This window comes from Corvus cornix, chromosome 13, assembly GCF_000738735.6.
Source record: "Corvus cornix cornix isolate S_Up_H32 chromosome 13, ASM73873v5, whole genome shotgun sequence".
NCBI lineage: Eukaryota > Metazoa > Chordata > Aves > Passeriformes > Corvidae > Corvus > Corvus cornix.
Window position 1 is genome coordinate 8,057,339 of NC_046343.1, and position 22,060 is coordinate 8,079,398.

Consider the following 22,060-nt stretch of genomic DNA (forward strand, 5'->3'; position numbering starts at 1 on the left):
CCCAACATGCAGCTGCCCGCTTCAATGCTCCCTTTTCATGTAGCTCTTTTTTTAGCAGTGACCAGTTGCAAGGATAAGTTGCTATATGCAAATTCGAGATTAAACCTTTTGTCTTTCCAGCATTTTCTGTTTGAATTGCTCAAAAAGGGGTTGCAGGTTCCCAGCTTTGGGCTCTGGCTGTGCAAATGCCCCAGCTGAGGGCTGGGAGTGTTGGTGCATTCGGGGCTCAGTGTTCCTGGGACAGTGAGGGATGGAATTGATAAAACCCGTGGGTGAGTGATTTGTGCTGCAAAGTGGGGACTCTTTTGGCTAATGAATATTGAACTTCTCCTGTCTAACAGCACGTTGTGTCCTGCTCTGCAAATGAGCATCCTTGCGAGAGGCTGAGCTGCAGGCACAGGGGCTGCTGGGGAATTCATTAATTCCTGTCTGGGTGACGAGTGTGCTCCAAACAGGGCTCTGCTGGTCACCCAACAGTTGGTGCCATGCAAGATGACTTTTTCTTTTTTCAGTTGTTCAGTTCTAATTATTTTCCTCTCAAAAGTCTTTTCTCAGGGCTGGCTGCTTTTCTCTGGATGCTTTTCTTTAGCTGCCCACATTGCATTTTCTACATGACAACGTCCTCAAAGAATTGATGTAATGAATTTGTGCACTCGGCAGTCCCTAAATTCAGCTCTATTTGTGGCAGGAGTTCCAAAGGGCAAATGCATCTCAGAAGCATTGTGACTGTTGCATGAAATGGTAATTGTAATGCATGGAAGATCAGCTGCTGATTTATTTTTATTAGTGCAGATGAAAATTACTATGATGTTTCAAGTAGGGCGTAAAATAATATCTTTAATCTCATTCCAGGAGGAATATTAACTTCACATTTTGTATTTCTTTTCTTTCCCAAACCACTGAAAAATGCTTAGTATGTGACTTGAGTGTCTGTTCTATCATGTTTATGTAGGAAGGTTTCTCTATTTTTTTTTCATGCTCATAATAGGAAAAGTGTATTTTGATTCCTGTTGTGTTTTATGTAGTGTAGAAGTTCCAGTTCCTTTGATCAGAAAAGTCTCAGTTTTTAAGCAGAAATGTGCATCTGTCCCCGTAGACAAAAGTAGGAATTAGGAAATGCTTTTCCAAACAGAACACTGCAGGTGAACTTCAATTTAAAATCCACCTGGAGTCAAACATTTGCTATCAGCAAGAATAGCTGGGTAGCCAGAGCTTGTGGAAGGGACAGTTTCTACTTCTGGTTTCCTACAGGTGAGAACTAATTTGATCCTGGAGATTTGGTAGTTACACAAGTAGTTTCTTGGAAGGCTGACTGTAAATGGAGGGTCTGAGCAATGTCTGGGTGCTTGAGTCTTCTCTTTTGGAGTTTCCCCAGCTATCTTGGCACAAGTTTCAGGGAGGATAAGCCCTTTGTAGACTTCAGCTGTATCCTGTCTGTGATGGGTTAATCTGCTGCCCGTGCCTCGAGGTGGTTGGCAGCATGAGACCAGCCCTGGAAATGGGAAGTAGTGCTCCTTCCTGCTGCCATTTCGGGGGTGGCACATTACAGGAGGTCAGGGCCATGATGTGTCCCAGCAGCTCTAGCACCCCTGCCTGCTGTGCTGCTGCTGTACAGCCCAGGCCATTCTGGTAGTGTTAACTGATGGCACTGGCCATGCCAAACATCACTGAATAAAGAGTGATGATTCTGCTGGCATGACTCAGCACTCCTGCTCTGATCTACCTCAACAGAGGAGGGTAAGTAAAGTTGTGAATATCTAAGGGTTTTCATCCCTGGATAAGTTAGCAAAAACATGGTTATGGGCAAGCCAGGACTTCGTACCTGCATGTGAGAAGGTCAGTGTATATTTCTGTGACATTGTCCTGTCTCTGAGTGCTGTTGTAAGAGCATTAGGTAGCAATGGTGTTTCGGAGGGGGTTAATTGCTAGTCTAGATAAGCATTGTGGGGAAAATTGTAAAAGGCCTTGAAGGAATCCTTAAAGGATTCAAGTATTGCTTGAAGTATTAACAGAAGATGCACATGTAGGTGTGTGCATGCATGTGTGTAATTGACAAAGCAAAGCCTTTAAATTGGAAATCATTGGTACAGAAATACAGTTAAGGGTTTAGAATGGAGTTAGTTCAAACAGCCATGGGGAGAAGTCAGGGTATTAAAGCAGTAAAAGGATGTATTGCAAGGCATTCAGTTCTTTATCAATATATTGATTATACCGAAGGTGGAGTGTGTGCACAGATGGTAGGAAAGGAAAATGTATTTTGGGAAATGGAGAAAATCACTGAAAGTGCTGTAAGATATTCTTAATACTTCTTTCTAAGAGTCTGGAGATGATCTTTGAGAGCTTTGCTCTGTGTTCCAGGAAGTTGAAGACTGTCCTCTGTCTGTGAAAAGCTTTGCACAGGTGAAGAAATCAGTGTGGTCTAAGACTCCACAGGTATAAGAGAAAGAAAGTCATGATATGAAAATATTTATAATGACAAGAAATTGTACACTACTAAAGTGACACTTCTGCAGTGAATAATTTTCCATAATAAAAGTCAAGAGCTGGGCATCCTGGTGAGTTGACTTTGACTGTTTGCAGTGAGAGGGCTCAGAGATGTTCCTGAGGAGGCAAGGTTGGTGTTTATTATTCCGTAGAACAACTCAAATAGTCTTTCTCTATTGGTAGCACATAGTCTGCTAAGGGTACTGATCAGTGGGAACAGGTGGAGAGTGTGGTCAAGATGTTGTCTATCCCAAATGCCTTACCTGCCGTGGAGCCCTCTGTATGAAGCGCTGGTGAGCGTCCCCTCACCTGGGCTGAGCGCCCTGTGGGTGTAAAGCTTTTTGTAGGCAAACTTTTGGGAGGAATTTGGAGGAAGTGGCTTTGGGAGTGTTACAGGTTGAGCTGTGCAGAGACCTTATAACCCACACTGCTCTTATGACTGGTCTGTCTGCTGTTGACCTTGCTAGTGTTGCCTCTGCCCTCTCGCAGCAGGTTTAGGGTGTCTGGGGGACTGTGATGGAAGGCTGCCATGTCTGTGTGCTCCAGAGTGAAGTGGGAGCAGGTATCCCTTTGTGGTCTCCACCACTGCTGTTTGTTCAAGCCATGCACTCGCCCACTTGTTGGTGGTGCCCAAGTCCACTGTGGATTTCTGCATAGCACTAGGGATGCCGAGCCTGTCCTGTCCATACCCTGCAGAGGACACACTGCGCAGGTGCTGTTAACTCCATCCAAACCAGCTCACAGTGCTCACATGAAGGTACACAGTGGCCCCCAGGTACTGAGACAGTGTGAGAGATGTGATGTCTGTGCAGTGCAGGGTATGGAGCCAGTTCATTGCTTTTTACTGCAGAGCATAAACCTGCCCCGAGAGCCTTCTGGTCTCAGGAGGCAGCTCATCCCTCTGTCTCTTGAGCTTTTGTATAACCAATAGGCTGAGCTACTGTGGGGTTTTTTACTACTAAGTGCTAAATCTTTGAATGTACCAGCTCCTGTAGGAGGTATTGGTATTTTTAAGGATTGCTTGGTTTCCGCTTGCAAATACACTGCTTGTATTCCTGGATGAAGATATTCTTGGAATACTTCAGTGTGAACCCTCCAGTGGGCAATCTTTTATTCCAGAATAATGGGCCTTTGTCCAATTTAACATAATGTACTTTGGAAGTGGAAGCCTGTGGTTTGTTGTGCAGGAAATGCACTCATTTACCAAATCTCATTAATTAACTGGCACCTATTTAAGGGAAGTCTCTTCTTTCATGCAGTGTTTAAAACCTCATCTATCATAAAAAGTAGCTCTTTAGTTTTTTTGAACTCATCTTTGATTTTACAAATGATTCCTTCTGCATATTAAAAGTAATTTTTCTGCTGCTGCTTGTTATGAAGAAGGGACCTCAGCTTTGAGAATTACAGTTTGAGCTGTTCAGAGTTGTGCGGCAGCTCTGTGCTTGCTGCCAGAAGCTGGGACTGTGCTCAGGACACTGCGTCTCTGCTGTTCGACATAATATTCTACGTGATGAAAAACTAAAGTAGCTATTTTTTCTTCTGTGTGTAGCCCCCACCACCTCTGAAAGGCACGAGATTAATCTTGTGGCTGCCAATCTACAGAGCTTTGCCCACAGCAGAGACATCCAGCAGTGCCTGCACTGCACCGACTGTGTCAGACAAACCTCGTTGCTTCTCCTCAGCGGGCTCTGTAGAAATAACCGTGCAGACGTTTCTCCTCAGCCACCTCGTCTTTGCTCCTTCCCTTGCATCACTTTGTCATTTCCAGGTCACTTCCCTTGCCTTTGTCAGCATGTTTAGCATTGCTCCGTGTGGGCGCTGCCCTCAGGAACACCGTCATGCATACTAAATCCACGTCTGGGGCCACGGCGTGGAGTGGCCCATCCACTCGGGAGTGAGACACAGCCATAGGGAAGAATAGGCAAGCTGCTGACCTTCTGGAGGTCAGCTCTGTGCAGCCACACGGGCACCTTCTCCTGTCCTCCCAGAGTCAGAGTGCCAGGGTGGCCCTTGTGTGGGTGGGTGCACTGCTTCTGCCACCCCTGGCTGCTCTGACTTGTCTTCAGTGGTGCCTGAGCCAATCTATTTCAGTAATGCAATTATTCACATTGAGCTTAATCAATGAGCCACAGAGCAATCTACTGGTGGCTTCAATCAGTGGAATTACTCTGAAGGATCAAAATGAGCTTCTCTTTCTGAAAATGAAGCTGTCGTTCACACAGAAATGAGTTCAAGGGAATCCTGTTCTTTATGCAGGGCATGCTGTGACTCAGAGTACCTGTTCATGTAAGTCCTTGTCTTGCTGTAACGTAGGAGTAGGGGTCTGTGTATGTTTGGGAGGATGTGGATCCCAAAGCAGAAAGGCCAGGGTGATAACCTTACTGAAAGAATATGAGTAAAGGGCTGCAGAGAATCCTGCAGTTTGCTGTCTCCCTGCCAGCAGCACCGGTGCAGTAGATTAAAGATTGTTTCAGTGGGGCCCAGCTGAGTGTCTTGAGGACCATGTGGCACAGCTCAGACTGTGATCACCACCCAGGGTGGAAATTTGTGCAGCTGTCCAGCTGTGAGCTGCTGTGTCTGGTACTGCTGCCATGAGCCTGCTGTCCCCATGCGAGTGTTCCACACACCCTCAGCACCAACCACTGAACACACAGCATGTGGGTAGCTCCTCCTGCCTCTTTCACATGTGCTATTCCTTCCAAATTACAGGGATACATGGAGGATTTCAGGGAGTGGGCAGGGATTTGGTGTGAAAGCTGGCACTCCTCTGGGCTTGGCAGGACCTCGTCCAGGCTCACAGCTGTACTAGGGGAGGCCAAATGTGCACCCCTGTCTGAGCGTGCCTCGGCACAGCTGTGGGGAGGAATCCCGCAGATTGTCAGCCCCGTGCTGTGATTTTTATGTGCACATCTCTGCCTGCACTGGTTGTGTGTTGCTCTGCAAACCTGCCTGTGTCTGCTGAGTAGACCCGAAATGCCACAGCGTTGTCTCCTCCCCCACATGTGTTGGATGCCACTTGCTCACTGAGAGCATGGCTTGAGGGTTTTACCCTCCCCGTGAACTGATGCCAAAAGGGAGTCTCTTTCCTCTTTTGGAGCTGTGAATATCCTCCCTCTCCCTTGCCTCAGGTTTGCACATGGTGGGATTGACAGGAGTGGGCTCCCTGGGCTCATTCTGTGGGCAGTGTTCGGTTTTGATAAGGGGCAGGGCAGTCCTTGGAGGGGTTTTTACCTCTCAGTGTGTTCATTTTCTGCCAGATCAGATTGAACAGACTCATCCCACTTTCTGCCAGTTGCTGTCTCTGTTGCAAGGGAAGCAACAGGCAGCAGTGGGAGAGCAGGATTTCTTCTTCACTCTCTGCATGGTCACACCACATTATGTTTAACATCCAACTGCTGTCTTGCCTCCTTCTTACCTTGGATGTGCCTGCAAGTGGAAACTGCTGAGCTATTATATGATTATTTTTGAGTTCTGAGTTTCAAAATGCAGCTGCAAATAGCTGTCTAGCTCTATAAAGCTAAAATGTTGGGTGCATGTAGTGATTATTTATTGTCAGATTCTTAATGTGACTGAAGTAAGTGAGAAGCTGATGGTGGGATCCAAATACTTCCACGCTTTCAGAGACTTCAGTTCCCAAGTTGGAGATTAGGTCCAAATGTTCATGGTGATCCTTCCCAAAATGCCTAATCCCAAAGGGCATAACACTCCCTGCCCATCTTTGGGCCTTCAGCTCAAGTTCTTGAGTTCACTTCCTGTCCCTGGTCATCCGATGCTGTCCTGCAGAGAGGTAAGGGGAAGACAAACCTGAAGGTATTTTGAATTGCCAGAGCCATTTGTATTTTGTATATTTGAAATCTAGCTGGGGAGGAGGGTTTGCTCTACACTACATTACTGTTATTTTAAGGTATTGGTTTGGGTGCTTTGGACAGTTTCATGCTTTATTTGTAATCTTCTCAATATATGTTTATGTGATACAGAAAACCTAGTCTAGGATTCCTGCTGCTCAGTAAAAATAAGGGCATAATTGGAAAACGTCCAGCTGGGTTCAATTTTTCAACTTAAATCAGATCCCTGATTAGGGAGCACAGAATGTGGATGAGAAAGCCAAAGTGCACAAGTAACCAATGTCTCCAAGACACCAGGCTGTCTCTGAGCATGTCTCTGGCATTGGCGTTTCTCTTGATTTATAGGAATAAGCGTGGTCACGCTGTGATATTTGTTGGCAAAATGGTAACTTCTCGTGGCAGCCTCTGCAGGCTTCAGGCATCAGTTCAGGAAAACACAGAACCATCTGAGCAACTCCATCTCTGCTGGATGGGACATGTATATGTTTACTAAATTTTGAGCACGAGTAGCTTTGTTGGCTGGTGCATTTTGAAGCACACATTTAAGTGATTTACTGACCTGGGGCCTGCATGCAGATGTGAATATTAGAAATGAAAATTAAAGCATCCAGTCCAGATTGCAAATCCAAAATACATCTTTTCAAGGCAGTCTTGAGGATTTAAACAAACATTTTCCATTAAGTTTAATGGAAGATACATGCCTTAACTCCTGTAGACTGCTTTGAAAAGCATCAGTTGGGTGTTCCAGTGTGAAGCCCTGAATGCTGGATGCCTTTGCATTCCAGATATGTTCTCAGCTCTAAGGGTCTTGTAACATCTCCTGGTCACTATTTTGCACCAGGATTCTCACTGCCCTTGTCACACTGTGTTGCCAGCCCCTGCAGTTTTGTCTTTAGCTTCATGGTACTTAGTTAGTTTTATCTGAAATAACAATTCCTCATTCTGAATCAGTACAGCTTCAGTTTCTAGTCTTATTTCTACTTAGCATGTGTTGCAGGGGGAGATGAACATTTACAGCCTTTTAAGTTCCTGAAGGAAGCACTTGAAACACTTGACAGCATTAAGCATAAGTGCTCAGAATCCCGAAGGGAATAGGGATTTGGTAGACTTGTGCATGTGTTTTTAAATCTGGGGGCTTTAACATTGGTCTCCCGACCTGTTGCATTGCTGGGGGAGCATTTGGTGCCAACCTGGCACACACAGTCTCACAGCCTCCCACATGGGCATCAACCAGACACATGCACTGGGAGACTGGGTCTGTCCTGCTGTTTTTAGCATGAACCCCAACTGGATGATTCTCTTACCTGTCTTTCTGGAAAGCACTTACAGTTGTCCCAGCTTCTCATGATGGTCTGCCTTCTTTTTAGTGGTGCTCCAGGGATCCCAGATTGGTGCAGCAAGTGTCATTTCTGTGTGCTATTTGTAGAACTGCTTTGGTTTTTTGGAGGTAAAACTGTTTTCCTTCAACTCTGCCTTTTGTTCATAGGCACGGTGCTTGAGGCAGAGCATTTCATTAAAGATTTATGTAAAGCAGGGGCTGGTCTCTGAAGCAGGAGGATAAAGCTGTGCTTCAGAATGCTAATGGAGAGCTGGAGACGTGCATAATGCAGCACCAGTTGGCACGACCTGATGTCTCATGCAGGAGAGGGAAACTTGCACCATGTTGATCAGTAACTTTGAGGATCATTCAGGATTCAGTGTAGGTGAGGGAACAGAAACACCCTGCAAGCAGGCCCTGCCAGGAGCCCTGAGAGTGCACAGGCTGGGAGGAGTGAAGGGGGTTTGGCTCTGGAGCTGGGGTGGCAGCAGCCACTGCACTGAGCTGTAGTTGTTGGGAGGAAACCACAACCATGTCATTTAGTTCTCTCTCTGCCTGATCCTCCCTTTTCCAGCTGGCATGAGCAGGATGTGGAGGTGAAGCTCAGCTTATGTTTCCTTCACTGAAATCTCTCTGATAACTTCTGCAGTGGCTGAAATATATGGAGAGTGGCCTTTCTTGTGTCTCTGGTTCCCCAGTGCTGTCTTGGTAGGGAATCCAGGGAGTCTGTCAAACATTGAGACACTCGTGAAAATTTACAATGCACCCAAAAGTGCTGGTGTGGGTGGCTTCATTGAGTACCTGGCAGCTGCTGCAGTGCTGCTGGAAACCTGCCTTGTGGGAGAGCACACGTGTTCCTGCAGAGCCAGGAGCAGGCACTGTCCCAGCCCCATCCCCAGCAGCTTGTGCAGAGCCAAGCAGCCTCTGTCTGACAGCACTAACCAGATATCCTACAGCATATGGAGCTTCCCCTGGGCTCCACAGCTGTGCATAGGAACCCATCGTACTCTTTCAGAACAGTGTTGTTTACTGTTCATGGCAGGTGCAGCTCCTGTTCCCCACTTTGCAGGCAAAGCTCCTTCCTATCAGGAGGCACCCAAAGCTCCCAGGGACTTGCCAGCCTTCAGCCATGCATTAATGTGTTGCTGAGCTGTTTCTTTGGATGTAAAGGCACGACAGGAAATGGGGCTTGTATTCATGGAAATGTAATTATGTATGTTGTGTAAACTAACTAGTAAAAGTAATTCTGGAACTCATAACAGGACAAGATTTGAATACTTATTAACCAAAACAATGGCAGTTGCTGTGTAGGTTGGAATAAACATCTCTATCCAATAGGAGAGGCTGTGTTGTCCCATCCTCCTTTATAGCCCTGGCAGCTGGAAATGACCATCCTGCAGGCCTTGTGTAGGAGGCTTTGGCAATTGTAGTCTTGGATTTTCTCTGCTGTATGGAGACCCTGCAAGTTACAGGATAAAAGACTGGAACAAGCTTGCCTGCACAGGCGGTGCCCTTCCAGCTAATCTCCTGAAGATAGGATCTATATATCCCTTTGAAGTCATTCATGGAGAGCCATGATAATGTGGAAATCTCTTGGACTGTCTCCTTCTGCCAGCAGCTCCAGCCGGGATTGCAGGCCAGACTGCTGCCTTGAATGTGTAAGAAGCAAATGCTGCTGGAGGACTCTAGGCATGCAGAGGGTGGTGGTGGCAAGCAGCCTTGTTAAGGGATGAGTGGGGTAGGGTTTGACTTGAGGCTGACATGTCAGGCAGAGCAGCGTTAACAGCTCAAGTGTGAAACAACTCTAAGTTGGAGAGCCCAAGGGTGTGAGCTCCCAGTTTACATCAGCTGTGTGAAACAATTGCACTGCCTGTCACTGGTGTGTCAGACCCCAGGACTGAGTTGGTTTCACTGATTTCACCATGTAGCTGAATTAATATAGTAGACTGCGACCACTCTCATTTGCAGTTTGTTTTTGAGGTAAGGCTGTCACAAATTGTAAAGTCCAAGCCCCAGTCCTCTTCACATCAATCATCTGCATGGAGGACACCAGCCAAGTGTGTATTTTAACAAGAACACACCTGGAGAAGCGTCTAGTGGTTTTTGTTCTGCATTTGCCAGAGGCAGGTAATGCCAGCTGATAGCTTTTATAAGGGAAAGTTCTGAGAAACTTGAGTTATTCTGGTGCAGACCAACTTGGTTGCAGTGTGAGTAGAGCTATAGATAAAGATTGGCCAATGTTGCTAATCCTAAGCAAGGGATAGTTTTCTATATAGTTCATTTCAAATCACTCTTTCTATATAGTTCTCCTAAACTGTGGAATATGAATTGAAAAAAAACCAAATCTATTTCTTCATTTTTGTGGTTTCCATTTTTTGGCAGTGCCTGTGATGTAGGACAGCTGAATGTCACCTGGCTTACTTGTTGTGTCTTCAGCCATGAATGCAGGCAGCCATCAGCTCCCAGTGACTTTCAGCATCTCTGCAAACAAGCACTGGAAATAGCTTTGCTGATGTACAGACAATGTCGGATCTACAACTAACAGGTTGGCAGTGACAAGTTGTTGTTTCCCAGCAGCTTTGGAGGACAGGGTATACTTGAAATAAATCTATCAGGTAGGATTTCAAATTGGCCAGGGCTGTAAGTAACGGTTTATTGAGCTTATTTATGATGTGGCACCTAGGAAATGAAATGGAGAAATGTCAAGTGCTTTCAACACCAGCCAGCACAGTTTAATGCCCCCTCCCCCTTGCTTGGAAGCTCTGTCTTGGCTTCATGCCGGAAGCATATTATTGTAATAAAACACATTCACATTCTAGGTGGTAAATGGAATTTACCCGATAATTAAAACTAGAAGTAAAATAAATTCATTCATCATCATCATCTCCATTCCCAGCATAGCTGACATTCTTATCACTATATATGGTATAAAAATGTGCACCTTGGGCTTTTTAGCTGTTCATGGTGTAATGACCAAATCCATCTGTGACAGTCTTGGGAATTGAAGCTGAAGCAAAACCACACAAAAGCTAGATCTGAGCAGTTCCCATAAATGATGTTTCCATAGTCTCTTCTCCTGAATTTGGACTTTGGCCCGGGCTGAAGCCCGTCTTCCTTCCAGACTGCTGGTTGTTACCATTGTGTAAAGAACAGCCTCAAGTTCCTCAGCTGAGTAACCATCTGTCTGCCCTCCCACACAGACACCTGAAGATGAGATAATGTTGAAAAGAAAACAAATAATTTAAATAATTTTAAAGCCTCAAATGCATCTTTCTGCAGTCTTTAAAGTTTCCAATGTATTTTTTTTTTAATGTGTTAATAGGATAGGTATATTCTTAGAGGTTAAGTTTGCTTGTTACATTAGAATTATGCATTCAGTTTGATGGAGTTGTTTCATAATTGTGCAAAGGGTCTGTGCAAACGCACAAATGAGTTGGATTCAGTCCTGAGGGCCAGCAGCCCTTCTGCAAACCTGGGGACTGGGAAGAGTGATGTGAGCCCGGCAGTCTGCTTTGCAAGTTATATCTCTTTGTGCAGTCTTACTGAGTAAAGCCTTAGTAAGCAGTCGTATAATCCAGTACCAAGCAGCACAACTGAGCACAGCAATTTCTTTTCAGAGGAGTGCTTGCTAATATTAGGATAAACTCACACAAAATAGAAAAATTAAAGACAACTTTGAAATGAATCCTGAAATGCAGCTAGAGGGGTCTTGGATTAAAAACCTCTTGTGTGCTGCTTTATGAACAAACAACTTCATCCATGATAGATTGTGAGCCCTGAGCGTACATAACAAGGCAATTAAGAGAAGGCACAGTCAATGGAATAATATTGCAGTATCTTTTTGTTTCATGTAAATCCTGTATCTCCTTTCCACTGCCAGTGTGCTGTAAATTGCACCTTGTCATTAATAGGATTATTGATAACTCTGCCAAACAGAGATTCTGCAGAATTTAGTGTTTGCTAAAATGCCTCCTTCACCATTTAACAGTGTTACTAATATGCTTTAAACATAAATCTTGTACAGTTAATACTCGAGGTTACAGCCAGCAGCAAGTAGAGCTCTGTGGATTACTAAAGCTGAAAGACAGGGACGCATGCCTGCTGAGGGATGCAGTGTGTCCAGCTGGTGGAATTTTTTTCAAGTCTGTAAATGCTTAAAAGTGAATTTGCCCTTCTCCCATGGGGCAAATTCAGGGGCGAATTCCACCCTGGATAAATTGGCTTGTGCCACAATCGCCAGACAAGTGGCATTTTCCTTGCTTTCACTCTCTCCTGCAGCTTCCTTGGAGGCAGCAGCTGTGGTGCAGGTGGCCCCAGGCTGTGCTGCTGGTGTTGGCTCCGTGGGTGGCTTGTGCTGGCCTTGGCCATAGGGACACAGGTTCAAAGTCTGATAGCCTCTGGGTTGGCTGAAGGACGTGGGTTCATGTTCAGCAACACAAAGCTCTTCATCTCCTGCCAGTAGTGGGGCTGCGTGTCACACATGTCACATGCTGTCCCTCTGCCTGGACCCAAGGTGGATGACTGCAGGGCATGGGCTCATTTGGGGATAAAAGACAGAACTGTGGCTGGAACTTTGTCCAAACCACTTGTCTTTGCAGAGTAGCATCACATCTCTACAGCTTGGGTCTGGGCTTCAGCCAGTCGCTTCCCGCCTTTCGTCATCCTGTCCTGTGAGGGTGTCATCGTGGCACCTGTAGTGTGGCTGTGCAGGAAAAAGGGCCAGCGGTGCTGGGTCTCCTCTGCCCTTTGACAGCTCCCCAAATCCTCCCTGCATGTTGTGGTCCCACAGGTGCTGAGTGGGATTCTAGGACGGGGCTTGATAGTAAAGGTGCCATTGCCCATCACTCCTGTTTATTAGGAAAAGTTATCTTGCAGGATTATCCTGGAGTACTTTGCTCCTGCTGGGAAGTGCTTTATTACTGACAGGTCTGAAAGCTGCAGAGGATTTGTAGGAATGAAAATAAATTATTCTCCCATCTCTGGTGAGAGTCAGAGATCACCTGTCATTGCTTTTGGTGTCCCACCTCCAGCTTCAATCCAGGTTGTTGTCTGGACTGTGGTCTCATTCAGGTGATCATTGCTGCACCCAGCGTGCCCTGTCTCTGTGTGGTACTCCAGTGCACAGTCCAGCTCAGACTGAAATAACACAACTGGATTTAATCGTTATTTGCTGGAGCTGTGTGGTATCAATCTGGCATCGTAACAAGACACAAACAGATGTGCTGTGGGACCATCCTGATGTCTTCAGGAGAGTGACCAAATTCAGGCCAAGCAAGGATGGTGCAGAGCAATTCCTTGAGATTTTCATTACCAATGTGGTGATGTTCAGATACGGTTGAATTCTGTGGCCTGCATGGGGTTAGAGCAGTGACCACCACGTGCTCCCATGGCCCCTTCTCTAGCTCATGTAAAGCAGCCATTGAGGCCTCCTGCTCAGTCATTTAGAAGATGGTTGTTCTCTCAAAGCAGCAGTTTGTCAGACTGTAATTTTAAAATTACACTGTGTTTTTCTAGGACTTGGCAGAATTTCTCCAGGACTTTTAAAATAGTACACCAGAAAAGCTCATTCCTGGTGCAATAAAAAATGAAAAGGAGGAAGAGTGATTTGAAATGAACCATTTGTTTGGGAGCTGGATTTTTGTTTTGGTTCTTTCTAAGAGAATGCTGCCTGAAACTCTTGCTTTTGAAGATGTATTCCCATGCTGAGGTGCAGGGTTCCTACAGAAGAGCCTGGCTGGTGTTTTAGAGGTCGATATTTGTTGACTATTTCAGTGATGTTGCCGGTGCACGGCAGTGGTGTCTTGCAGATGAGGGCTGCAGGCATGCCCTGAGATAAATTGATTCAAAAGGTAGGCACTGCCTCTTGGCTGCTTTAATTTTCCTCCCGCTGGGTTCACTGTGCTGGTGTGATTGCAGCACACACCAGGCTGGAGTTGCCATCTTTCACTGGGTGACAAGGACAAACATTTTTGCTTTCAGAGAGACTGAAGGTTTCTCTATTGTGTGTCACTGTGTCTGGGGAGCACATAACTGCATGTCACCTGTGACAAACACAGCATTAGAAATAAGTCTGCTGTGGGTTAAGAGCCTCTATCTGGAGGTTATGTGGCTGTTATGCTACTAAATGTCACTTTAACTTACAGAGTCTCACTCCAGCCTTATTTCTCAGTGCTTCGGTTGGTGAGCACATGGTTTTGTTGCTGCTCCTCATGGAGTGCATAACTCAGTGTGAGTAAAGACGCCCATCTGAAACCATAATGTACAACTACATTAAGCCCCATTAGTTAAGAGTCAGACTGGTTACAAATGAGGCTAAAATGCCCAGTTCATTGCTGCATCTGCCTCTTCTCTGTGTGTGTGTGTGTGTTTAATTCTTTGAACAAAGGGTGGGGAATTAAGAGACACCTCTGTGATACATTTGGTGCCATTTTGAGCCAGCCCAGATCTGGGAGAGCAATCGTATTTTAATCATCTTTGTGAGTCATCACAAAAAGTGCCAGCTCAGGTTTGATTGCTGAGATCGCATTGTTGCTGAAGTGCGAGACATGGAGTAGAACACAACGTGGCATTTAGCTGCAAGACTGTGCTCAAGATGCTGACAGTTTGAAAAAGCTCGGTTTTGACTTTGTGTGCCAAACAAATTTACTGTCGGAAGAACACATTGGCCACGCGATGATGTCATTTTCGTAGAGTCACTTTACAGATGGTGCCCATGGCTCAGCAGAAGGCTGAGTACAAAGACCTCTTCGGGATTCTTCTAAGTCTCCTGGTTGGAAGAAAGCCAGTACTGATGTGATACTGAGATGCAGGTAGTGAAACTGCTCATCCCGTAAAATTCCTGCCTGAAGTCACTTGCAAATCAAAAGTGTCATTGGACTACCTAGAGAAGGTGAAAATTATCAAAGATTTGCAGATGTGTGAGAGAGGAAAAAATATCTGAGGATTCTACAGAGGCTGGAGACATGGTGCTGGACCAAACCCTTTCTTTGTGGAAGGGTCATTTGAAACTTGGAAGCACCTGGAGACTTTTGTAGAAATGAGCATTGAATAATGATGGACTGAGCTCCAGAATAACCTCTTGACTCTGGCTTCTCATGGTGTGTGGTGTGGCAGTGAAGCAGAATGAAGAGCTGGTGTGACATGAAAGGCTTTAAAAGTGGAGGATTTGGGAATTTTGAAACTGAGTTCTCACAGAGGAGTCACTCAGCTGGCAAAATGGACTACAGTCCTGAAAAATGGTGGTGGATTGTACCAGACGTGAGATGGAACTTTTCCCCCCCCAGGTTATTGTGGTAGCCATCTAAATGCTCACTATGGTAATACAATTTTTAAACAAGAAAGCAATTATATATTTATGAATGGCAGGCACACACTGAAAAATGCCCTGGACAATCAAGAAGAATGTTGGTCATTAGTGTGGTAAAAGATGTATAATAGGCTAAATCACTTAATTTCCCACACATTTCTGGATTTGGCCAGTGGGAAAGATTTCACTGAAATGATCACAAAACAGACTGAGATAATCTTGGCCAATATCCTCCTTTTTGACAAAACAGATTCTAATAATAAAATCCTGTGTTTGATCACTTATCCCAGTGAAAGGCTTTTCGTGGTCCTTCCTTTTCATGGTGTTTAATAGGCTGTAACACCACTGCCAACCAGCCCGGAGCAGGAAGGGAAGGAGAGCTTTGTGCTGGCCTTGGCAGGAGGGTCAGGGCACAGATCTGGCCAGAGTGCAGTGGCATTTGCAGGGACCAGCTGGGGGCTTTGTTAAATGTGTGGGATGGAAGTGAATGGGAGCACTGGTGTGAAGGGGGGGATCTTCACAGATATCTCTATTTAGAAGATAGTTCTTGAACAAAATGCTTATTACAGCATGGAGGGCATTCAGATGTGGGTGAATTCCTTGTATTTCCCAAAAGGGTTCCCGGGCTGGGACTGACAGGGACTCTTGGCCCCACTGAGATACACTGAGCTCTCCAGGTGAGATGATGTGACTTGCAGGTGTGCACTGCTGAGCAGATAAATAGCTGTACATCTCTGCTTTTGGACACTGCAGCTTCTCGGGAGTTTAATCTGCTAAACCTCTTTGAAGAACTTAAATATCCAGAGCTCTGTCTAAAACTGAATTATGTCTTGTCCTGTTCATGTAGCACAGCGTGGTGTTTTCGAGCACTCTCTGAGTTGCTGGGTTGGTTTTTTTTTTTCACTGACTATTAATGGCACCCTGTCCTACCATGTTGTTTTAAAGCTTGAGTATTCCAATTTTGTGGATATTTTAAGCAGGGATCCTTGAAATCCCTAAGAAACCAGCCTGTTTCTCTGAGTCCCAGGCATGTCTTCTGAAAACACTGTAAATGTCATAAGAAGCGATTTTACTGTACGGCTGCCCAGAGCAGACATATTGATGTTATTTAGCCTTCACTTGCCAAGCTGAGTGTTAGGATTGGGTTTTCACATGCGAGGCAGCTATCAGCTTTACAGATAGCCATATTTTCATAAGCTGCATTTGGCTGTCACACCTTCTTCTGTAGTTTCTTGATATGCAAACAAGTCTCAGTTATATATGCTCCTGGCGTATAAACTGATATCCCTGAAGAGTTCCTGATTATCCTTCCATTAACTTTTACTCTCCTCTGTCTCCCTCGGGGAGGTAACAACTAGTCGTTCCTCCATCGTGGGTTTCCAGCTGGTTACCTCCCCGCTTCCCTCCTAAATAGATTCTCTCAGTAGGGATGTACAGTCTGTGAAATTTCAGTGCCATCTAAAAGTACAGCAGGGACTGCTGAAATGGGAATTTGAAAATTTGAAATGCAAGGAGAGCATCCTGGATCTGAAGGTGCCCTCCCAAAGAACAGAATAACCATACACCACATCTAAATGCAGAGTTGTAGTGAAGCCAGGAGCAGGGGCTTTGCTGTTTGTCTGTGGTATTTCAGCTCCTGAGCTGTACTGCTGGAAGCTTTAGTGGAGGCTTGTGTGAGGCTCTGCCATTTTTACATTTTCTGGTCTAATTAGTATTGTTTCCAAACCAACATTCAGCCCCACCTCTTGGTTTCACTCAACACCACACACTTCACAACATTCCTCACTGCCATGGTTTTCCCTTTGTGGAGTTCAGATTGTTTCTTAATAGGATTCCCATACGCCATGTCCATCAAAGCTGCAGCTGGGGACATCCTAGTGCAGCATTCAGCAATGAAATCTTCACCTGTCCTTGTCCATCCTCCTGCAAACTCCTGCAACAGGAAATGTTTGTGTGAGTACAGCCTGAGTCCTCTTCCCAAAGACCCAGGTCCATGGAGGGTGCATTGCACCGGGAACCCACCCATACAGGTTTTGGCACATGCTGCTGGTTTGACCCCCTATCTCTATGATAATTTAAATTCTAAGTATTCCTAAAGTAGTCCTTGAGGCCACTCTGTGCTATCACATATTCCTACTTGGTTTATATCCAGTTGATGAAGGGCTGTGTGTATCTTCTAGTTACTGCTTTAAATTGAGCATAAAGCAGAATTCTTGTCAATATTCTTTGTTTACAGCAGGATGCTGGCTCAGCTTCTTTAGAATTATTCAAACTGAAATAATTTAGTTGAATAAATGTTTCAAGACAAGTTGCACATTTCTGGTTTTGCTATTAGCACTCTTAGAAAATTTGCAAATACCGGAGACTGGGTTTTTAAATGTGATCTCTAACCTTGTTGCTGTAAATGTTGAGGTGAGCCATCAGTTGCATTTGGGGAGCAAAGATGACTCCCCTTACCCACATGAGCAGAAGCATACTTGTGGAATACTCACACTGATTTCAAGAGCTTTTTGAGGCCACAGAGCAGAATTAAGATGGCAAGAATCTGGCCCCAGCTATGAAGTGATGCCAGACCTAATTTGAGCATGTGATTCATCCGATTTCCCATGCAGAGTGGAAAGTCGAGGGTTTTCTTCAATTGCATGTGTAAATCTACAGGCTTGAGAGATTACAGGTGACATTAGGCTCTTCCTTTTGCAAATACTCTGTGTTTGCATATCTATGGATGCATAGTTTTACCAGAAACTCCCCTGTGGAGTTTAAAGTCCTATGTCTGTGTCTGTCTGTGCAGGTCTGGAGCCTGAGAAGATTAAGTAAGGGTGAGACATTTAGCCACAGGGTAACAACTCTGGTGTACATTCAAATTTTGTATCAGCCAGTTTGTTATATTATTAAAATAGTACCATTTCATAACAGTGAGAGTTGCTGCTTTTAAAACCTCCCTGTTCCTCAAACATTATGCAAAATGAAGGAATGAATATAGTTTTTATATATTGGGTGCTATCTCTAGACACAAATCAGGATTTTCACTGTCCCTGTACAGCATATTCTTTTCCAAGCACTCCAGGGGGTGTCTGTGTCCCCATCTGGGCTGCCTAAACCTTAGGCAAGCTGCTGCCCTGCAACCTTGGAGGCTGCGGGGAAGAAAAACCCATGTGTGTTGTTTGGGGCTTCTCAGGGCACCAGAATAATGAGTAATTAAAGCTCTTTGCCTTCTGACGGGTCACATATCTTTTTGATCTATAGGATTTGCACCCTTGACACCATCTTTTGAGGAGCACTTCCAAAAACTATGGAATGAATGTAGATTATGTGGGAAATATCTCAGTAGTGTGCTCACACAGCTCGAGTCAGCACAGTCTCCCACTGTTAACTGGACATGTCCTTTTTGGAAATTGGCTTTGTAGCCCACATTTCAACTGCTGAAGAGTTATGAGGTCAGCAAGTGCAGTTCAGAATTTAGCTCATTTTGTGTATATCTTGGACCATGTTCACCCCTGGGTTTTATACCACAAAATTCAGTGGAATGATGCCAAGAAAAGAATTCATCTCCTAGTATTCAGAATCAGCTCCTCTGACATGAGTGTAATTTCACTGAGCTCCCTACCATAGCTCTAGGAAGGGTTCTGGTGCTGGTTCCTGAAGGTTATGATTTCTGCATGGGCACTGAGAATCACTAACAAGAGCAGGTTTTGGATGGATATTAAATCTTGTGCTTCAGGGTACGAACTATTCCCCTTATTCCCCTAACTGGGGAGCAGAAAGAGGCTGCTGTTGTGGGCAGTGTTGTGTTTCTGCCCCCTGCAGTGCTCTTGCCCTGTCTAAGATGCACCCAGTGGTGCCCAGCATGAGAGGCAGGTGGGTGAGCTGGATGGACCACAGGCAGTTCCCATGTTTCTGTGAGAGCCAATTGTCGATCCCAAAGCTGAGGCATCACATTGCTGGTGCTTTGATTGGAAGCTAAGAACTAATGTCTGCAGTCCTTTTTAATGACAGACTTCTAGCAGTGATCACAGAATTGTCTTGCAGAGTTAATTTTGGCTAATGAGCAATTAGTTAGCTCAGCAGTGACTCTCCCTTGCTCGTGTCCCCTGGGGAAGGGGTGGTCAGGGCCGAGCATGGTGCTTCCCTGGGGTGTTGGGAGCCCCCAGCATGTGGGCCCAGCACCCTCACTTGCACTGCTGCTTGGGCTGCAGCTCAGATTTCTTCCTTCTGAAGCAGAGGGATTTATTTTCCAGCTACAGACTTGCAGTGTTATCCTAAATGTCAGGCAGTCTCTTCTTTTTTTTTTTTCCTTTTTTTTTTTTTTAAATACTTAATGCAGCCAGAGAAAATCTGTCAGCCAAAGACTCCTTGCCTGCCCAAATGAAGGTTGAACTTGTATGGGCTTGAGCATATTCCAGCGTGAATGTGCTTAAATTTGGGGACAGCTATGGATGCTGCTGCTGCTTCCTGGGCTCGTGCGGGAGGCGCGGGGCTGCCTCGGGTCACGCTGCAGCAGCGGGTGGTGGGACTGGGAGCAGACACAGATGGTGCTCCAGAAGGGGAAATCCAGAAGCTCACGAGCTCATTTCTTTTAAGGAGATGTGTCCATATGTCACCCATAGAGGATGAGAGCCTGCTCATCAGTCTGGAGCACTCTGAGGCTGCTGGGATGAAATAACCTGAATCTGTGTCTAAGCTGGGCTGTACTGATGGAGCCCCTGTGCTCTGTCCACCTTCTCTGCCAGGGAGGGAAGTCCTGAGTGTCTGAGTGTCACCAGTGCCTCTCCTGCCCAGGGCTGAGAGGGGGGACTTTGCTAGAGAGCCTGCATGGCTGGATCCATCACTGACAGGCTCAGCTCTGACCTCTCAGTTTTCCTGCCCACAGTCCTGCACACAGCTCCTGGAGCTGAGTTGAGGCTCGGGGATGTGAGCACCATAAATCAGGTGCTTGGCAGTCTGTCCCCTCAGCCAGGCACTGCACACCAGAGCACAGAGATGCTCCACACAAAGGATACCTTGCAGCTGGACATAAATCTCGGGGATGCCTCCAGACCCTGGCAATTGGCACAAATGTCTCTTAAATGTTTGTTCCTTATCTGGTAACTGAGCATTGCTTGAATACAGTGTTAATGAACAGTGGTGATAAATTGACACTGGTGACAGTCAGAGCTTATGCTGCTCTTCAGAATGTGTTGATGTTTTCTGAGATAAAAATGAGACCCTCTTCCATTTAATATTTTAGCAAATCTGGGGAAGAAAAGAGGTCAACAGAAATGTTGTCCCACTCAAACTGGAGCAGTGATAAGGAAGTTACTTGAATTTCTGTATTTACATATTGAGGAGGAGGGGTGCACTTACATAAATATGTGTGTCTCTATATAAATGCATTTACGTATGTAACACCCAAAATACATCATTATGCATTCATATTCACATGTGGAGTCTGTCTGAGGATGTATGTGTATGTACAAAAATATGATTTATAGGTTTTTAAACCTCCCTGATAGACTCCAGGAGACCAATTTCTAAATGCCAAGATTTTTGACTAAGAGACAGGTAGCAGTAGGTGCTAATAAATGAAAGAACTGCAAGTAAAATGTTGTGACATCCACCTCTGAACAACCTGCAGAGCGCTGGCAGAATCATCAAACCGAGCTGAGAGTAATCAGCAGGGACTGATAAAGCTGCTCTTGTAATTATTTGTTTGATATACAGCTTTCCTTCTTCCTTCTGCATAAATAGCAGGATTGCTTTGCTTAGTGTGGGAGGTTTTTTGATTCCTGTCAGGGCTTGTTCTCACCAAGATGTCGTGAGAGGAGGACTGAGATCTGCATTTTTGTTTTATTTACGGGCTTTCCATTGTAATTCTGACAGCATGAGGTGGAGACAGCGTTCATTTAGCTGGGGAGAGGCGTCCTCGCTCCTGCAAAGCTGTCGGTGTTGCGGGGGCCAGACTCTGCCATGCTGCTTTTAAGGCTCTCTGATTCCTCCAGGTTTGGCCTGGAGGAAGCTGTTCCTGGGAGGAGGCGGCTGCTGAGGCCTGAGGGCGGTCGCGATGTTGCGCTCGTGTATTTGGATATTAAATACAATTCCCACAGTAGCTTTCTTGTTTTCAAGTGTGAGTTTGATGATGCCACAGCCCAGGCTGCCCAACGAAACCACACAGCCCTGCAGTTTGACAAGTATTTGTTATCCTTAAATAACTTCCTCTCCTCACCACTTCCACTACTGAAGCAAGAAAATCCAAGCATTGACTGATTTCCAGGCAGTCACAGTGGTGGCCCGTCAGCGACAACTGAACTGAGCCAAAAGGCTCCTGTTGATGTCAGTGGTTTCTGGGAATGCTGCCTGCATGGTTTTGTTCCGGGATTTCCCTCTCTGTCCATGCCTGCTTGAGCTCTGACTTCACTCAGGGCAAAGTTTGCAATTTTGTGTTCAACAAAAGGTGCAGTAATTCATTCCCACCCTAAGCACTCTCATGTTCCTTTTCCCATTTGTGTTCTATTTAGCCTCTTTTTTTCCTTAAAAAAGGGAGGGAAAGGATAGAGGATATTTCCTTAGCAGAAAAAGAAAGGATAACTTTTACTCTGAAAAAAAAACAAACCTGTACACCAAAATAGTTTTAATATTGTCCAAGGGTTTTGCCAGGATAACAGGAACTCAGGAGGAAGAGGAGGCGTACAGGCAGAGAGAAGCACATTAGAGCAGAAAATAGATTTCCTAGCCTAAAGAGAGAAATCCAGACTTGCTGCCTTTGGCATGCATTTGAATATTGTCAAGGGCATCTGGAATATAGCTGTTCTAATAATTCTAAATTTCTGCTAATGATGAGGCACAGATTTGCCACCGGCCGTGTCTGCCATGTGCACACACAGCACTGGGAAAGGGTCTGAGACATCAGAGGCTGCTCTGCTCTCCTGGCAGGGTCAGCACCAACTCCCTGTTACTCAGGAGAAATACTTCAGACTTGAACCAGATTAATGAAAATAGAAATTGCTCTGAGACTAAGAAAAAAGCTTTACACCCATTGCAGTGTTGTGGGGGGTTGTTCTTGAGCGATTACAGCTCATCCTTTCAATGCCTTCTGATTCCAGGCAATGATGGCATTTTCAGATAAATAAC

General features: G+C 45.4%; 1 protein-coding gene across 7 annotated transcripts in view; it reads left to right on the plus strand.

Annotated features, from left to right (window-relative positions):
- Positions 1-22,060, plus strand: part of RASGEF1C (RasGEF domain family member 1C) — a 76,539-nt gene that overhangs the window by 14,280 nt on the left and 40,199 nt on the right. The window contains exon 2 of one of the 7 annotated variants that reach the window (XM_039559488.1): positions 10,030-10,192. The exons of the other annotated variants lie outside the window; for them this stretch is intronic. The gene's annotated coding sequence lies outside the window, so the exon portion shown is untranslated. The remainder of the gene's footprint in view (positions 1-10,029; positions 10,193-22,060) is intronic. 7 annotated transcript variants of the gene reach the window in all.